The sequence below is a fragment of the Crocuta crocuta genome, unplaced genomic scaffold (genome assembly GCF_008692635.1).
Source record: "Crocuta crocuta isolate KB4526 unplaced genomic scaffold, BGI_CrCroc_1.0 scaffold376, whole genome shotgun sequence".
Taxonomy (NCBI): domain Eukaryota; kingdom Metazoa; phylum Chordata; class Mammalia; order Carnivora; family Hyaenidae; genus Crocuta; species Crocuta crocuta.
The window spans coordinates 5,218,945-5,236,389 of NW_027527388.1; the positions used below are offsets into that span (position 1 = coordinate 5,218,945).

At 35.6% G+C, this 17,445-nt stretch overlaps 1 long non-coding RNA gene across 2 annotated transcripts in view; it reads left to right on the plus strand.

The window, feature by feature from the left end:
• The window catches only part of LOC144222058 (uncharacterized), a 175,164-nt gene extending 162,847 nt beyond the window's left edge, over nt 1–12,317 (plus strand). For both annotated transcript variants that reach the window (XR_013332274.1, XR_013332273.1), the window contains exon 3: nt 12,225–12,317. This is a non-coding gene — a long non-coding RNA (uncharacterized LOC144222058). The remainder of the gene's footprint in view (nt 1–12,224) is intronic.
• The last annotated feature ends 5,128 nt before the right edge of the window (nt 12,318–17,445 follow it).

Consider the following 17,445-nt stretch of genomic DNA (forward strand, 5'->3'; position numbering starts at 1 on the left):
CTTCATTGAGCTGTTAAATAAAAAGGAAGCTTTTGTTTATTTACTGTAATTTGGGGGTTTGCAACAATAGTGATATTACTCTAAATTATGACTCACAATATTTAGAGCCATGGAGTTGGATGTAAACATGTACAGAATGAGTGTAGGTACAGAAGAGAAGAGGTCTAAGGACTGAGTCCAAGGAACTCTAGCTTTAGGAAATAGGGAAAAGGAAGACAGTTCAATAGAGGAGGCCAAGAAGGAGCTTCCAGCACCTGAAAATAAGTGTCTTAGGTGTCGGGAAAGTCAAATGAAGGAAGTGCTTTAAGGATGAATCACCTGTATCCAACTCTGCTGAGCAGACGAGAAAGAAGAGGACAGAGACGTGTCCATTAGGTTTGACAAATTGGTGGTCAGTGGTGACATGGATGAAAGAAGTGATGGAGATGAAAACTTTCACTGGAGTGGACTCGAGAAAACAAGAAATACGGAAGTAGAAGAAAAGTGAAGAGAAAAATGAAGTGATCGCTGGTGGGATGTAAGAGCAAGGGAAGCTGTTTTATATACATGGTATACAATTTGTCGTGTTAGGATGCTAATGCAAATAGTATGTTAAAGAGAAAAAAGTGGGTACAGAGAAAATTTTTCTTATTTGCTAGAGGCTACACCCTTGTGGAATCATATGGGTTTTTTTTGATAGGGACGGTATTGGGTAGCATTGATAATAATCCTAACTCAGCTTAACTAAAGGAAAATATATCCATGTATGGTACTATGTTTTTAAATTTTGTCAACTGCTCTGTCTAATTGAAAGCAAAAGCACAGAGAGGAAAAAAGTTTAAGTGTATCTGAGTTCTTCAGACACTAAATATTGTTTTTCAAAGATAACTGCTGTTGACAATGTATTGTGTGTTCTTCCTTTTTTTTCCTATGCATGTATGTAAACATATATTTTATTTATATACTAATGCACACACACATAAACACACACATCTCATGTCATTAAAAATGTAACTCCCCAAGGGTCTCCGGGTAGCTCAGTTTGTTGAGCATCTGACTTGATTTTGGCTCAGGTGATGATCTCAGCGTTTGTAAGATTGAGCCCTGTGTCGGGCTCTGTGCTGACAGCATGGAGTAAGCTTTGGATTCTCTCTCTCTCGGTCTCTGCCCCTCCCCCCCCCACTTCCACAGGAAAAAATATATAACTACAATGTTACACATTGTGTTCGACAGATTGCTATTCACTTACATTGTGAGCATCTTACCACATTAATACATATAGATGTGACATATTTTTTGTTCATAAACTAATATTCCGTATTATGTATATTCTGTGTTAATTTATGCATTGACCTACTGATGGATTATTCTTACTTTTGAACCAGTGCTTTCTATTGATTTAAACATATTTTTACATTGTTAATTTTCTTCATAACACGTTTTTTCTCAACTCCAAAGCCAAGGTAAATGTGAGCTGTATTATTTTAGTAATTTTGAATTTTGAAAGTTTTCTCCCCTCGTCTTCCATTAAAAATTATTGAATGCTTCGATAGTGTGGTTAACCCTCTAGCTTATTATTTTACAAGAAACAAGAGACTTCATTTTACTCACCATCTTTGCTCAACATATCTCTTTAATGGGTTGCTTTTCTATTGTTACATCTTTATGAACCTCAGATTGAATTTCCTAACACAAGCACATGAAATACAGTAAACAGAGTCCCTCCTGCTGGAAGAAGGTTCTTACAGGAAAATTGGAATAAGGCCGTATATTCAGAAAGAGGAAAAAATGCAGGTGAAGAAACAGCAAGGACTCTGGAATCGTAGCAGCTGCTGTGCCTTCTCAACTGGGAATGTGTTTTCCTGGGCATCCTCAAGGGTAGAGGCACCGGAAATACTAGGATGATAAATGCTTTGAGGTGCCAGTATCACTTGCCTTTATTTGATTACCACCAAAGATGGGAGTTGAAGTTATTCACATTAGATCATGGAAAGAAGGAATTTTCCAGTCCCAGGGCCTGATGCATGTTGCCCAGAGACTAGCAGTGCACAGCATGAATAAACGTGTTATCGGGGCTGTACATTATTGTTCCTAATGAAAGTTTCTGCTGGTAAACAGCTCTAAGACATGGGTCTGAAATTAGACTCAATTAGGGTCTTTAGGAACTCAGGGCTAGACATTTATTTCTTGTAATACATAGGGGTTAGTGATTCACTCACTTGCTTTCTTTATCATTTTACTAATTTCCATAATTCTGAGGAACGCACCTGAGATAAATGAGGGCCTTATGTCTAGGAGATACGGCTGCCTTCGGCTCAGCTCTCACTGATGCCGCTAACGTGGGCCATGTCTCTGAAGAGTTACAAAGATGGTGAACAGGACTGAGAGGGGCTTCTCATGCCTCTCAACAGTTTCCATCAGTTAGTCAATGAATACTGACTGAGCACCTTTCACATGCAAGGGGTAGTTTCCATCAGGCAAACCAAAGATGTGCAAGATGCCATGTGGCCCTACTCGCAGTGGCTTGTAGGAGCATAGGGCACAAACATGGGGAACTAGAGCATGCATTCTACAAGCAAAAGTGAAGTTGTTCATATGAGTTTATAGATATGTGCTTAGGGCTTCTAGACATGGCAGGGTTCCTAACAATTGAGAAGAATGTGGACAGTTTTCATAGAAAGTAGAATTGGTATTGGCTTGAAGGGTGGGTCTGTTTCTGTAGATGGAGACTGTTTTCTGGAACAACATTTACTTAAACTTTGTTTTTGGTATCTATATATTTTAAAACTTCCAAAGGTTTTAAAAAATTAAACGCACATTTAAAAATTAAATAACACAGGAGTATATGTGATAAAATGGGGAAACTGCATTCACCCCACACTTTCCTAAGGAAACAATTTGCAGTTGAAAGTGTAGTCTTCTAAAAATTTCTGTATGTATATAGAAGAAGATGAAGTCTTTTCCCTCAGCCTCCTCTATTTCTCTCCCCTTCCTTCCCCATCACACCCACAATATCCTGCTTTTTAGAAATAACATGCTTGAGGTTAAGAGGTGAATTTTTAATTTCATCTGCTCTCTAGTTCACTTAGATCTGGGAACTCAAGGAGACAAACTGGCATAGGTTTTCTCCAGGTTCTCTGCTGCTTCTCAAAACCAACTTTTCTAGAGCCTTCGAATTTTCACCCAAATTAACTTTACCCAAGTAGGGTGGACCACCTTCTTGCTCTGGAGATATTCTGCAGAATCTGCTTGGGCAGAAAACCATTACAGTAAAACCTGGCTAAGCTTGAGCCAGGCACATAGAATAGAGTTTCTCAGTTAACAACTGACCCCGTTAGCTGGTGATGAGGTAAACCAGAGCCTCTCTCCCGTCTCACCAGACGGTCACATCATTTCTAAAGAAGCATAGCAAGGAAAGAAGGGAGACAGTGGAGGAAGTTTTTTTACTCCCATATTGTTCCCTCGAGAGTGGAAAGTCTTCTGTATGGATATAGGAAGAGAATAGAGAGTGAGGGTTTCACCGTAACCCTGCGTGGGGAGGACAAGTGAAGGCAGCTGGCCTGTGAACCATTCCCTCCCTTCTCTTGGGGATGTGGTCGAACCCACTTGTCAACTGAACCTCCAGGTTAATAGACTGATGATATTTACCAGGAGGAATAGGCTTTATCTGGAGAGGGCTTCCACTGAGGTATCTCTAGCTGAAGGATTTCTTATAGTTAATAAATCCAGAATGTTTGGGTTTATGAGACATTGTTCTCTGGAGAATATCATCTAAACTATGAAACTCTCTTGAGTGTAAAGTACAGATGTTTCACAATTTAAATGTTCTCAATAGAGAGATAATAACCTACAGATTGCATCTTAGAAGACTCATTATTCTGGTCCAGAGAGCATATGTTCAGTGTGGTAAAGAAGGACATAAGGGGTCATGAGGTATGTCCCAGACTTCAGTATCTTTTTTCACTTGTATGTTTTTCAAGTTAACAGGAAAGCTTGACACTAGGAAATATTTTTGATTCCTGTGGGTCTGATTTGCCAATTTTATCCTGAATACCTCACCTGGACATATACTTCTGCAGCTTTTATCCTTCACAGAACAGTCCTGTTACTTACATGTGTAGACCTGTATCATGAGTCTTGATGGAGAACTTCTTAGATGTGCAGATCTCAGAGCTCCAGCAGCAGAAGCTGAACTGTAGCAGGAGTCACAGGTGATTTGTATGCACACCAAAGCGGAAGAAGCACTGGCACAGTGAATCTCACCCTCCAGCTATTGTGCAGTTTTTTGGTGGCAAAACTGCTTGACAGTGTTACTTATACTGTCGGTATCTGACCACTTTCTTATCTTCCATTTTCCCTCCAGCACACTACAATCTGGATGTGGTTTCTTCTTGTAAAAGTCGTCTAGCTCAAATTTTTAGCATAATTTGGCCCAATTAAGTGCCCTTTTAATGCCAAATCACTTTCTTCTGTTGTTTTAGTGTGTGTGTGTGTGTGTGCGCATGTGTGTGCGCACGCGTGTGCCTTTTCATTTGTCTGCCTCCTCCTACTTTTTTTTTTTTTTTTTGGTCTTCTTTCTCTCACCTTTTTCTCTGCAAGGTACACAGATATTGTGATGTCTCTAGGATTAGGCCTGGGTCCTCGTCTCTATTTTCCCTCTATATCTCTGGGTGATTTCATTTTGCTGTATAGCTTTTTAAACCACTTAAATATTGATTTTTTCCAAATCCATATCTCTAGACTAAACTTTTCCTCTGAACTCCAGATAATTTCTTCAACTGTCAAATTTGACATATCCTCTTGGATTTCTAAGTGGCTCCTCAGTCTTGCACACCCCAAATGAATCTCATCACCCCCACAACATGCTTCTAGCCCAATGTCCCTTCTCCCAGTTTCTTGGCAACAATAGCCATCCAGTTAGTTGCTCATTGTATCACTGCAAACCCCTCTACCTGACATCCTACATTTATTCCACTCACATGTTTAGTCAATTACGCTTCCAAAATATATCTCACATCTGTCTACTTTTCTCCAGCCCAGCCACCATATCTCTCACAAGAGCAACCACAAGAAGCTTCCTAAGCAGTTTCCCAGAACAATAGTTAAATTACCTGCCCAGTTGTCATGGTAATATTTTAAAAATGTAAATTGGATGTGTCACTCTCCTGCTAATAATTCATCAGAGACTTCACTTTGAACAAAATCCAGACTCCTTTCATGCCTTACAAGATTCTACATGACTGGCCTCTCGTTGCCTCTCAGACACCATGTTCTACTCATTTGCCTGGATCAGTAACCTCCATCTTCCCAGGGTGGGCTCTGTTCTCCAGGAACACCAAGTTTTCTCCTATCCCAAGGCCCAAGGCCTTGGAGTTTCTTCTTTCTTCTAGGAGGGAATGGTTCCTGCTCTATCTACCAACACACACACACACACACACACACACACACACACAATCATGGATACACATACCTATTTATATAAACATATCTGTGTATATATATATGTACATGTACACAGTCACAGCAATACTGACATACATATACACACAAACTCATATACACACTCAAGCATACACACCCCCCGACCCCCCTTAGTCAGCTTCTTACTCTTCAGGTCTCATTTCCAATGTCAAATCCCTAGAGATGTTATTTTGACAGCCTAGTTCTAACAATTTATCAGTTGATTTGCTTGGCTTTTCTAGGGAGAAGTGATTCAAGAACAAGTAAGGACAATATAATCTTTCTTCCAATGTTCATATGGCATTTCATTTTTAAAAATCTAAATCCCCTAGCTGAGCTCTCCAAAAAAATATTGAATAATGATAGTGATAATATATCTCTGTTCCTGATTTTAAAGAAAATGTCTCTACCATTTTTGCAAAATATGGTATTTTGATCTTGCTTTCAGACAGATACATTTTCTCAAAGTCTCGAAAGCTTTCTTTTAATGCTGTCTTACTAAGAGGTTTATTTGGAGTAAAAATTGAATTTTATTAAACACTTTCTTGACAGCTATACAGGTTATTATAAAGTTTCCCCCTTTTTAAATCTGAGATTTCTAATTTCAGAGCATTTTTTACATTCTGGAAGTGTATTCTAGCTTCTGTTGGCAATATTTTCTTTAGAGTTTTTCATCTATAATTATTAGTGAGATTAAATTTCATTACTACTACCATCTCTATTGCTACTGCTACTACCATTGCTATCTTCTCATAACTGAGATTCTGACGATTTTGTAGTGTTAAAGGGGAATCTTTCCAACTTTCACCATATGCTGAAGCAGATTAATTCCTATATTCCTTGAGATGTTTTGGAACCCATCTGGAATTTTTTGTAGTGGGTTTTTAACTATCTTTTTAATTTCTTCTTTTGTTATCAATATAGTAAAATCTTTCATTTCTTTGTGTCAATATTGATCACTTTTCCTGAAGATTATCCACTATCTATTTCCTCATTTACTGAAATAAAGTTGTACAGAGAATTTTTCTAAAATGTGTTATACTTCTTTGTACCTATGATTATTTTCCCATTTTCTTCCTTATTGTTTATTCTATTGTATTTTCCCACTAATTTTCTTTATCATACTTTCCAGAGTGTTACAGTTTTTATTGGTCTCTTTAGAGAACTTGCTTTTGGTTTTATTGAGTCACTTGGGTTACTTGTTCTTTATTTTATTAATTTCTAATTTTATCTCGATTCCTTCATGTTTATTCTACTGTTCTTTAACTGTTATGGGTTGAATTTGCAATTTATTTATATTCATTTATGTGTTCTGACAAACAAAAGGCTATAACATATACACTGAGCATTCTTTTGGCTGAATCCTGTAAGATTTAGTTCTTATTATTCTTTTTGAATGGTCTACACTTTCAGTTTTTGGTAGGGAGACAATTTGTTGCTGCTACATCATCAAATTTATTAAGTGATTTACCTATTCTCCAAATTAACATTTTTCAATTTACCTAAATCCCCAGTATATATTCCACTTCTTAAATAGAAAACTTCTTGACTGGTGTCTGGGGAGAGGACGTAGCTCCCCATCACTGGGCAAGAATAGCTTCTGCAGGACATCTTTCACAAGATACTGATAACTCTTCCTTGTGTTCTCAAATCCTGCTGAATCTGATTCTCCACCCTCCATTGTCTTTTAGGGAAATTACTACTCATTTCATCACCCATATTGGGTAGTGGAATCCTCAGATATTTATTCTACTATCCGCTTTAGATTTTTTAGGACTTTGAGAATATTTCTATTTTATTTACTTATGCTTCCCAATTTACAATAATTATTCTCTCTTCCTCTCTCATTCTCTATTTCTCCCTGTCTTCTTTCTCTCTTTTAGTGAAAGGACTTCTCCTTTTGCATGTTTTTCCTTGAATATAAGTTTTACTTGAAAATATTGAAAACTATGAATAGTGAAACTTACCTATGAAAAAGAAATGAAACTGCCCATTCTACATCTCCAAGCCAACTTTCCGAAAGTGATCACTACTAATATATTGGTGAGAATCTTTTCCAATTTTTTCCCTGTATGGTATTGCCGCATATATGAATGTATATGTATGTACATATAAATATGAATAGCTTTATGCGGGAATTTTTTTTCCAAAATGCACACCTGGTAGTTTGCTCTTTTCACTCAATCATTAATGCTGTGCTTTTACTTCTAATTTTATCTTTCTTTTGTCATATGTATTATGTGCAGCAGGCAGAAATAACAGCCATGAGCTCACTCACTACAAGAAACTCTCCTCACTTCCCTCAAGGCTATTTTTGTCTTTTATTAAATTAAAATATTTTCCAAGACTTCTAGGAGTTGGTAAATACAGTCACACAAAATCTACAAAAAAAAAACCCACCCCAAAACAATTTTCAATCTGAAAATGAAACACAGCTTGTATGTAATTAGGAGTAAAGAGCTACAGGCAAAGGGCTTTTTATCATCCCTCAAATCTAAAGAAGAATGATTGCATTACACATGCCTGAGAATTCTTTACAGTGAGATTTCAGAAAATGACAAATACTCTGATGATTTTATCTTGTGTTGAATCTTTCCTTAGAAATATCTGTCAAACTTTCTATGTGAATAATTAATTTAAGAGTTTTTCATCTAATTATATAAATGTGATTGACTTACCATTTTGTTTCCAAAGTTTTGTCTTGTTTTTGTCTTAACTGGGAATCAGGATTTAAATGATCCATTAAATGAAATAGGTTTTTATTTTTCCAGTTTCTAGAATACTTTATGAAGTTTATGCGTTCCTTTTTGCTTTAGGGGTTGTTAAAAGTAAACAATAAAGCCATCTGGCCTCAGCTCTTTTGTGGGGGTGGGGGCTTTTCGAGTTGGATGTCCACTTATTAAATGATACTTACCCGAGTTTGCCTTGTATATTCATTGTTCTTTTTATTTACATTTTCAAATTTTACTATAAAGTATTTTATTTTATTTTATTTATTTTTTTACTATAAAATATTTAAAAGCACCTAAGAATTTTTAAAAATCTTTACTATGTCTGTACTCTGTGCTTTTTCATTGCTAATATTGTTTATCCTTGACTTTCCTGTTAATCAATCTTGCCTAAAGCNTGCAGAGAAAAAATTATTTCCTCATTAATCTTTTAAAATATTTATGTATTTAATCTCTTGCTTTTTTTTTAGGGTTCAAATAAAATCATTGGATATATTCTTTTAAATATTAAAAATCTTATATGGGCTATAAATTTTACTCCTTAGCCATAGTCCATCTTTTTTCTTTTTTTTTTTCTTTTTAATGTTTATTTATTCTTGAGAGAGAGAGAAAGAGAGCATGAGTTGGGGAGGGACAGAGAGAGAAGGGAGACACAGAATCTGAACGAAGCAGGCTCCAGGCTCTGAGCTGTCAGCACAGAGCCCGATGCAAGGCTCAAACACATGAGCTATGAGGTCATGACCGGGTTGAAGTCAGATGCTTAAATGACTGAGCCACCCAGGGGCTCCATAGTCCATCTTTTAATACATAGTATTATCCTTGTAATTATTGATCAGACCTGTATTTTTAATTTTCACTTCTAAACTCATGAGTATCTTTTAGCTATAATTTTTTACTTTTAATTGTATTGCATTGTGATCATAGAATGTAGAATTTGTTGAGACTAACTTTGTGGCCTAATTAACACATGGACCATTTTTTAAAATGTCTTCATATTCAAAAGAACACGTATTCTCTTTATTGATTACATTTTACTAGCTATTAGATTGACCTTTTTTTCCCCCTTCTTTTTTATTGAAATAAAATTGGCATAACATTGAATTGGTTTTAGGTGTACAACATAATGGTTTAACATATGTATATAGTGTCATATTATTAAAAATTCAATCTTTAATATTGTTACTTAATGTTTACTTTTATGATCTATAAATTTCAAATCCTCCCACGATAATAAATTTCTTTCTGTATTTATGTTTTAGCATTCTATATGCAATACAGTGTTATGATTTAAGTGTTTATTAGGCACAGAAAGAGTTATAAAATTTCATTTCTAAATTACTATATAAGGCTTTTGAAAGAATTTGAGACTCTGTCTTAGGAATTTTGAGCCTGGTCATCCACTTCTAAGATCTAAGAGGACTGAGAAAGAGGAGAAGAGGGGATTTTATGAGTGGATGCCTTTGGAGAAAGCTCAGAGTCTTCTCTTACGTCTGATGTTGCTGTTTGGTTGGGGTGAGGAGTTTCTTGTCCTCTTATGTCAGAGCTGGTGAGGGCTTCCTGTGGCCCCACTTGGTAATTTTGAATCGTGTTTTCAGCTGGTGAGTGATAGTCAAGACAGATGCCCACGGAAGCTCAAGCAAACTGTCGTACTGAGGTCTGTCCCCTGTCCAGAATATGTAGAGGGCGAGAGGCTGGTTTCTAGCTGCCCTGCTGGGAGCACGACCAGGAGAGTGACATCATGTACAGGACCGGCCAGCTCTCCCAAAGGATGCAGGAGAGGTTACTGAGGATCAATGTGGCAAGATGAGAAAGATGCTGCGTTAGGGAACAGGATATTCATCAGGTCCAGTAAACTGAATGGAAGTGATATCTAGGGGCTGGAAGAATTTAAAGCAGCCAAGTGAGAACTTTTCTATACCTTTAGCTCACTTCTTTCCCTAGACCTCCAGAGCCTTTTGTTAGAAGCAACAGTAGCCACTAGAAAAAGAGGAAAAATTGAACAAAATCAGGATGTGTGGCAGCAAGCAGAACAGATTAGACAATGTTAAAATAATTATTTGCAAAGTCATATAGTAGAAAGAGGAGTAAGAATCTGGAGAAACTTCAGAGGTAAAAAGAGGAAGATCAATATGAAGGAAGAAAGAGGAGGAAAAAGAGCTAATATTTATTAAAACCCAAGTTCATTACACATACCAAATATTGTTGTACCCATATTCCTTCATTTAATTGTCAGTTGTGCTACCCTTATTATTATAGATAGCAAATTGAGGCTTTTATAGACTTTGGAAACCATAGGAAGTTGTCCAGGGCTAACGATAGCAATTTTTTATGAACATCCCAAGGATGTATATGGTTAGAAAAGAAACCATATACATCCTTGGGATGTTAGAAAAGAAAAAAATATTGCAAGAACTTGAGTAAGGGAATTTATAAATATACTATAAGTAAGTTTCAAAAGTGGACTGGAAAGGAGCTGTTCTATTTTTGTTTTTATTTTTATTTTATCGGAAGTATAGAATTGAGTTAACTGTGTTCCTCAGTCATGATACCCTAGGATCTCTTCTCTCATGTCTCCATGTGTAATCTATTTTATGTTTGGTCTTTGGCTTTCATGCCTACCTTCCTTCACACCTTCCTTCCCATAGACATCACTGTTAATGCTTTCAGTTTGTCTTTCCAGTTCCCCTTTCACACAACCATTTGCATTGTTGTCTAGGTGTGTGGATTTTATAGCGTTAAGTGTGTTTTAAAAATAAGTTAATGACATCATGCTATAAATCTCATTCTGTTTCTTGCAGTTTTTAATCAAGCCTAATTTTAGAGCTCTATCCACATTGTTCTAGAAATACCTCACTCAGTCCTGCTGACTGGTAGTTTAAACCGCCAACAGATTTTTTTGTCTCCATTTGACAAGTGATGGATATCTAGGCTGCTTTACTTTCTGAACCCATTCTTTGATGGACCTTGAATATGTTTTCTCATGTATCTGTGAATCTATATGTAATATGAGAATTGATGATTGGTTATAGGTAACACTGTATACACATACTAGAATTTGACAAAATACTTTCAATTCTCTGTATAGTGGTTCTTATAGTTTATCATCTCACTCCTAGATCATGAGGGGTCCACTCTCCCTCCATCCTCACCTGCTCTTGCTGCTACCTGAATTTCTAATGTTTTCAATCTGATGAAAATAGTGTGTTTTGTTTTTGATGACATTCCTTAATTACTAGTAAGATTGAACATTTGTTGTTATATTGTCATTTTCTTTTATGATATTTGCCTAATTATATTTTTTATTGCTTTTCCTATTAAGTTGCTTGTCTTTTTCTTATGAATTGTCAGAAATTCCTTCTGATTTCAGATATTTATCAGAGGATAATAATTTATGATGAGCTTTCAAATGTCTCCCCAGATAACTTCAAAATGATATGAACCACTGCCTAATTTATTTTTTTCGAATATAATATTATTAAACATTTCATTTTTCCATATATTCTCTAAAGTTTCCCTTTGGTTCATGATACTCGATGATGGAGTTTAGATTGTCTTGGTTAACTTTTCCTAGATATTCCATGGAACATATTTTTGGGGGAGTATACTCTAAACTTAGCAGTGAAAATCCAACCTCTGGGTGTCCGTATTTTTGAAATTGTCCTTTCTGGGGTCATTAACACAAAAAGAAAATAGAAAAATGAGGATCCACTCTGCCCCAACTTTTTGTCTACATTACTTTCCCTAATATCCTCTTAAAACAAAGTCATCTTAGTCCTACCATGCAAGTTCTACTCTATTCTACTTTTTGCTAATTAATGCACTTTAACTAGAGTCTCCCAAAGCTGTTTTTAGTTCATTTTCCTAAGCATACTAGGTTCTACCTCTATCTGGCATTGCTGTCACCTGTGAAGTATATAGTCTCTTGACTCCCTGTTGGTAACCAGAAGCCACTGTATTTTCAATCTGGCTGCTTTGAAGGCATGTATTTTGTAGCCAGTGTTCTAGAAAACATATCTGGGGGACTTGACATGTGTGGTTTGCCCTCTTCTTCCACAGATGATTTAGAAAAAACGATATGGAGATTCTAGTTCTTGTGATGGTTCAGCAGAATGAACAATTAAGCTCACAATTTCAGTTATTCAGAATTTACTTCTGGTAAGTTTAAAGATATGGTCTTTTCATGATATAGCTTACTTTGTTTGGGTTTTATATCCTATACTCTACATCCTACTGCCCCCTAAAATGTCTATAATGCATTAGATTTCTTGGGGTGCTTGGGTGGCTCAGTTGGTTAAGTGTTCGACTTTGGCTCAGGTCATGATCTCACTGCTCATGAGTTAAAGCCCCACATCCGGCTCTGTGCTGACTGCTCGGAGCCTGGAGCCTGCTTCCGATTATGTCTCCCTCCTTTTCTTTCCATCCCCTGCTTGTGCTCTCTCTTCCTCTCTCTCTCAAAAATTAATAAACACTAAAAACTTTTATAATGTATTAAAATTCTTGACAATAGGAATTATCTTTTAATGACTCATATTTGTATAAGCCATATGAAACATCTCTCATCTATTGTATCACCTTATATATCAAATGAACAATATGAAATTAATGCTTTGGGGTCAAACATCTTCAGATATAAGCAATTCCATTCCATACTGGTCCATCTAATATGTAATATTAAACCATTATATATTAGTATCTATTTGAGTGGGCTAGAGGACTTGAATGGCTTACTTACCTGTGTCCAGTTAGTAAATAGCAAAAAAGCACTTACTTTTTACCACATTTCTGATTCGAGTGTGGAACAGGAGCACCTCAGCACAATTGTAGTTAGAATTAATTAGTATAATTAAAGACAGTCTAAATTTCATTTATAACTACAAGCATGGGAAGTTGAGGTGCTTAGCTAGTCATCTTATTAATTTATGCTATTTTAAGATAAATAATATATGATATATTGAAAGAGACAAACTTTCTGCTCTTATTGCATGGGAGAAAATACAACTCATTCTTTAATTTAGAATTTATACTTAAATTATACTCTTCTTTTGAAGAACCTTTTCCAATAAAGATAACTGAGTTTTAATTACTATTTGTAAAAAGTCCATATCAATGTCTGGTATTCCAGATATAAGACGGCACAATTGGAGGATTAATTCTGAGTTAATGAGCTCATTTTCTTCTCCTAACTTGCTGAAAAGAGCAATAAATAACAGCTCTATAATGGAAATTGGGAAATTCTATTGCCCGTTGAATTTGAGAATTGCAAGGGAGCCTCAAAGACTGTCCACATCATTTTTAACCACTGCTTTCACTATGTCCCAAATATTTTGGACATTTTCATTTTGTTTTCATTTTCATTTGTCACCATATATTTCTTTTTATTTTTTCTTTGATTTCTTCATTGACCCATTGGTGGTTTAGTAGCTAGTTGTTTAGCCTCCACACGTTTCTGTTTTTCCTAGTTTTTTTTTTTTCTTTTCTTGTGATTGATTTCTAGTTTTACATCATTGTGGTTGGAAAAGGTGCAGGTATGATTTCAATCCTTTTAAATTTATAAGACTTGCTTTGTGGGTATAACATCTGATATATTTGATATACTTGAAAATAGTGTGTATTCTGTTGCTTTTGGATGGAATGTTCTGTATATATCTGTTACGTCCATCTGGTCTATGTGTCATTCAAAGATTGTTTCCTTATTGATTTTCTGCCTGGATAATCAATCCATTGATGTAAGTAGGGTGTTAAAGTGCCCTACTATTCTTGAATTACTATCAGTTTCTCCCTCCACATTTATTAATATTAGCTTTATATATTTAGGTGTATATTACTTGGGTGCATAGATATTTGCAATTGTTACATTTTCTTGTGTATTGATCCCTTTATCATTATGTAATGCCCTTCTATGTTTCTTGTTACAGTCTTTGTTTTAATTCCATTTTGTCTGAAATTAGTATTGCTACCCCAGCTTTTCTTTTTTTTTTTTCACTTCCATTTACATAATAAATGTTCTTCTGTATCTTCACTTTTAGTCTGGATGTGTCTTTAGGTTTTAGGGGAGTCTCTTGTAGGGAGTCTATAAATGGGTCTTGTTTTATTGTTTATTTATTTTTTTTTATTTTATTTATTTATTTTTAATATTTTTATTTATTTCTAGGAGAGAGAGAGAGAGACAGCGTGAGCAGGGGAGGGTCAGAGAGAGAGGGGGATACAGAATCTGAAGCAGGCTCCAGGCTCTAAGCTGGCAGTCAGCACAGAGCCTGACGCGGGGCTCGAACCCACGAACCGCGAGATCATGACCTAAGCGAAAGTTGGACGTTCAACCGACTAAGCCACCCAGGCGCCCCTTGTTTTATTTTTTAAATCCATTCTGTCACCTTATGTCTTTTGACTGGAGCATTTTGTCCATTTACATTAAAGTATTAAGTTTGTGCTTATTTCTGTTTTGTTTTCATAGTTCTTCTCTGTTCCACTCCTCTCTTGTGTTCTTTGGGATTGGTGACTTTCTATAGTGTTTGACTTTTTGTTAATTTATTGTGTATCTAATATAGGTTTCAACTTTGTGGTCACCATTAGGTTCATATATAACATCCTAAGGATATAGCAATTGATTTTAAACTGATAGCCATTTAAGTTCAAACACATTCTAAAAAAGCTTTTTCTAAGTCTCTTGACTACATTTTATGTATATGCTATCATATTTTGCATCTTTTTATTCATAATTGTTTTATGTTAATTGTGGCCTTTTTTTTCTACTTAATGACGTCCCATTTTTGGTGTGTACCTTGGAGGATTTGAGGTCAGGGTCTTCCTGTGTTGCCGCTTTGGACCGTAATGCCCTGTACTTTCAACAGTATATTATCTCCTCATTTCTTAAATGTGTAGATTTATGCTAATATACTTTTTATATTTTTGCCTTGTCTGTAAAAATAAGAGAATGATATTTTGTCTTTGTCATATTGCAAACCAACTATGTTAATAAAATTTTAATTACAAGAGTGGAATGATTTTAGAGCTCATTACAATTTTGTCTGGAGAATTGTGGGTTGGAGACCCAGCTTAACAAGTGATTGTCAGTGAAATGTGGTTTTAAGGCACTTCCCTTGGAGTCACTGGGGCTGGGCCCTTAGTGTCATAAGGAATGTAAAGAAGGCAGAGAACTGACTTGCATGCATTTATTTGCACATTTGTCATATATCATAAATATATAAAATCACATGATATGTGTCAATTACTAGTTACTTGAAGCCTGAACTCAAATAAGGAACAACAATTAACAGTTAAGCAAATGAGTTCATATTGAGATATCAGAAATGATGGGAGAAATAAGTACAATGGCATCATTCAGGGCTTTTAAGGGCATAGTTTAGAGAACATTTTTATTCGGTTTCGATGGAAAGCCATTGGAGGATTTTAGTCAGAGGACTAATGAGTTGTGATTTATTTTTTTAAAACATAAATTTATCTGCTTTGAGGAGAATGATTTCATTGTGCCTAAGAATAGAGTATGTAAGACTTACTAATGCTGAGCTGGTGAGAAAATGAGGGTCTGGTCTAGGGTGGTGGCAATGGAGATATGGAGATAAAGAAAAGAAAAAGGTTTGAGATTTATTTTAAAGTAGAACTTTTATTATTTTTTTTTGACATTTATTCATTTTTGAGAGACAGAGGGAACCAGAGGGAGGGGCAGAAAGAGAGGGAGTCACAGAATCTAAAGCAGGCTCCAGGGTCTGAGCTATCAGCACAGAGCCTGATGCAAGGCTCAGACTCACAGACTTCGAGATCATGACCTGAGCTGAAGTCGGCTGCTTAACTAACTCAGACACCCAGGTGCCCCTAAAGTAGAACTTTGACAGACTTTGGTAATGGATTAGGTAATTAGGATTGATATAAAGGTACAAATCAACTATGAGTTTGTTGTTTGTTTGTTTCACTTGAAAGATAATGATGACCTTGCTGAAATGAGAAAACCCTGAATAGGAGAAATATTAAGACTTTTGTGAGAGTAAAGCAGGTAATGCCTTGTACCAAGTGTGACTCAAGTTGGCAAACTTTCAAAATATTTTATAAAGTAAACAATCATGACAGCTTTTCAAGTTTCCACTCAGTTGAACCTACTCTCCATATACTGTATGAAACATCCAGAATGGTGGCTTTTGATGATTCTCTCTCCCATTTACTTCATTGTCTTTTTAGATATTAAGTGTACTCTGCTACAATTCAGTTGCAATATTTGGCCATCTCACAATTTGTGTATTCTCTCACTTACCATAGTTTAAGTTCAACATTGTGCCTTGCTGATTCCAAGTTGTCTAATTTATGCATGAGATAAGTGAAATTGGATTCCTGTTACAAACGAAGAAAACTATTGATAGGGAAATAAGAAATACATTCCAAAGCAATTAGCTAGGTACCAAGAAGAGCCATTATGTAAAAAATCCAAGATTTTAACTTTGAAGTGTAGCAAATTCTTCATACCAAATATTAGCACATAGAAATATTTAAAACTCATGTCCCTCACTAAGTATAGATATTTGTAGTGTAACACATTTGTAAATACACTTAGAGCTATTTATTTATTTGTTGTCATTCAGTGCAATACTGTCCTGATATTTGGATATTATACAAGAATCTACATATACCACAAAATATTAAATTACTGCTTGTTGTAAAGTATTGTGGTTATGATAAAGGCACTATGATATGTTAATGATGATATTGCTGTGGCTGATTCAACAAAAAGTTCAATTTCTCTGATCATATTTTACCTACTCAAGCTTTAGCACTCTTTGAGAACCCCATTTGGTGACAATAACATTGATGTTGGAAACAGAGAGGACATGGAAAGTAAATGAGAAAGATAATTAGAAAAAAAGAAGAAAGAGAAAATGGGCTACAAGAGATTAAGTTGATATGTTTTCAAAACTAGCATGTGGTGTGATAGATTAGGATCTTCCAAGAGAGCATTGGGTTGTCCTTCCATTTTATAACTTTATTCTTATCTCTTTAGAAGATTATGTCTTCCATATCTCTCTTGGATCTTTAAGGCATTCAAATTTATTTATGCAAGACATCACAAAGGAGACATAAAGTTGAAAACTGTTTGTAGAATGTAGACTTTTTTTAGTATTGACCACTAGCCTTACTACTTTGAGTCTGACCATGAGTGCAATTTAAGTAGAAATCTCTGCTTTTGCTCTGTCCTATCAATCTAGTACACTCTTATTGTCTATTAATTATTTTGGTTTATATTAGTCAAATAGCATGTTAATGGTTTCCTTGG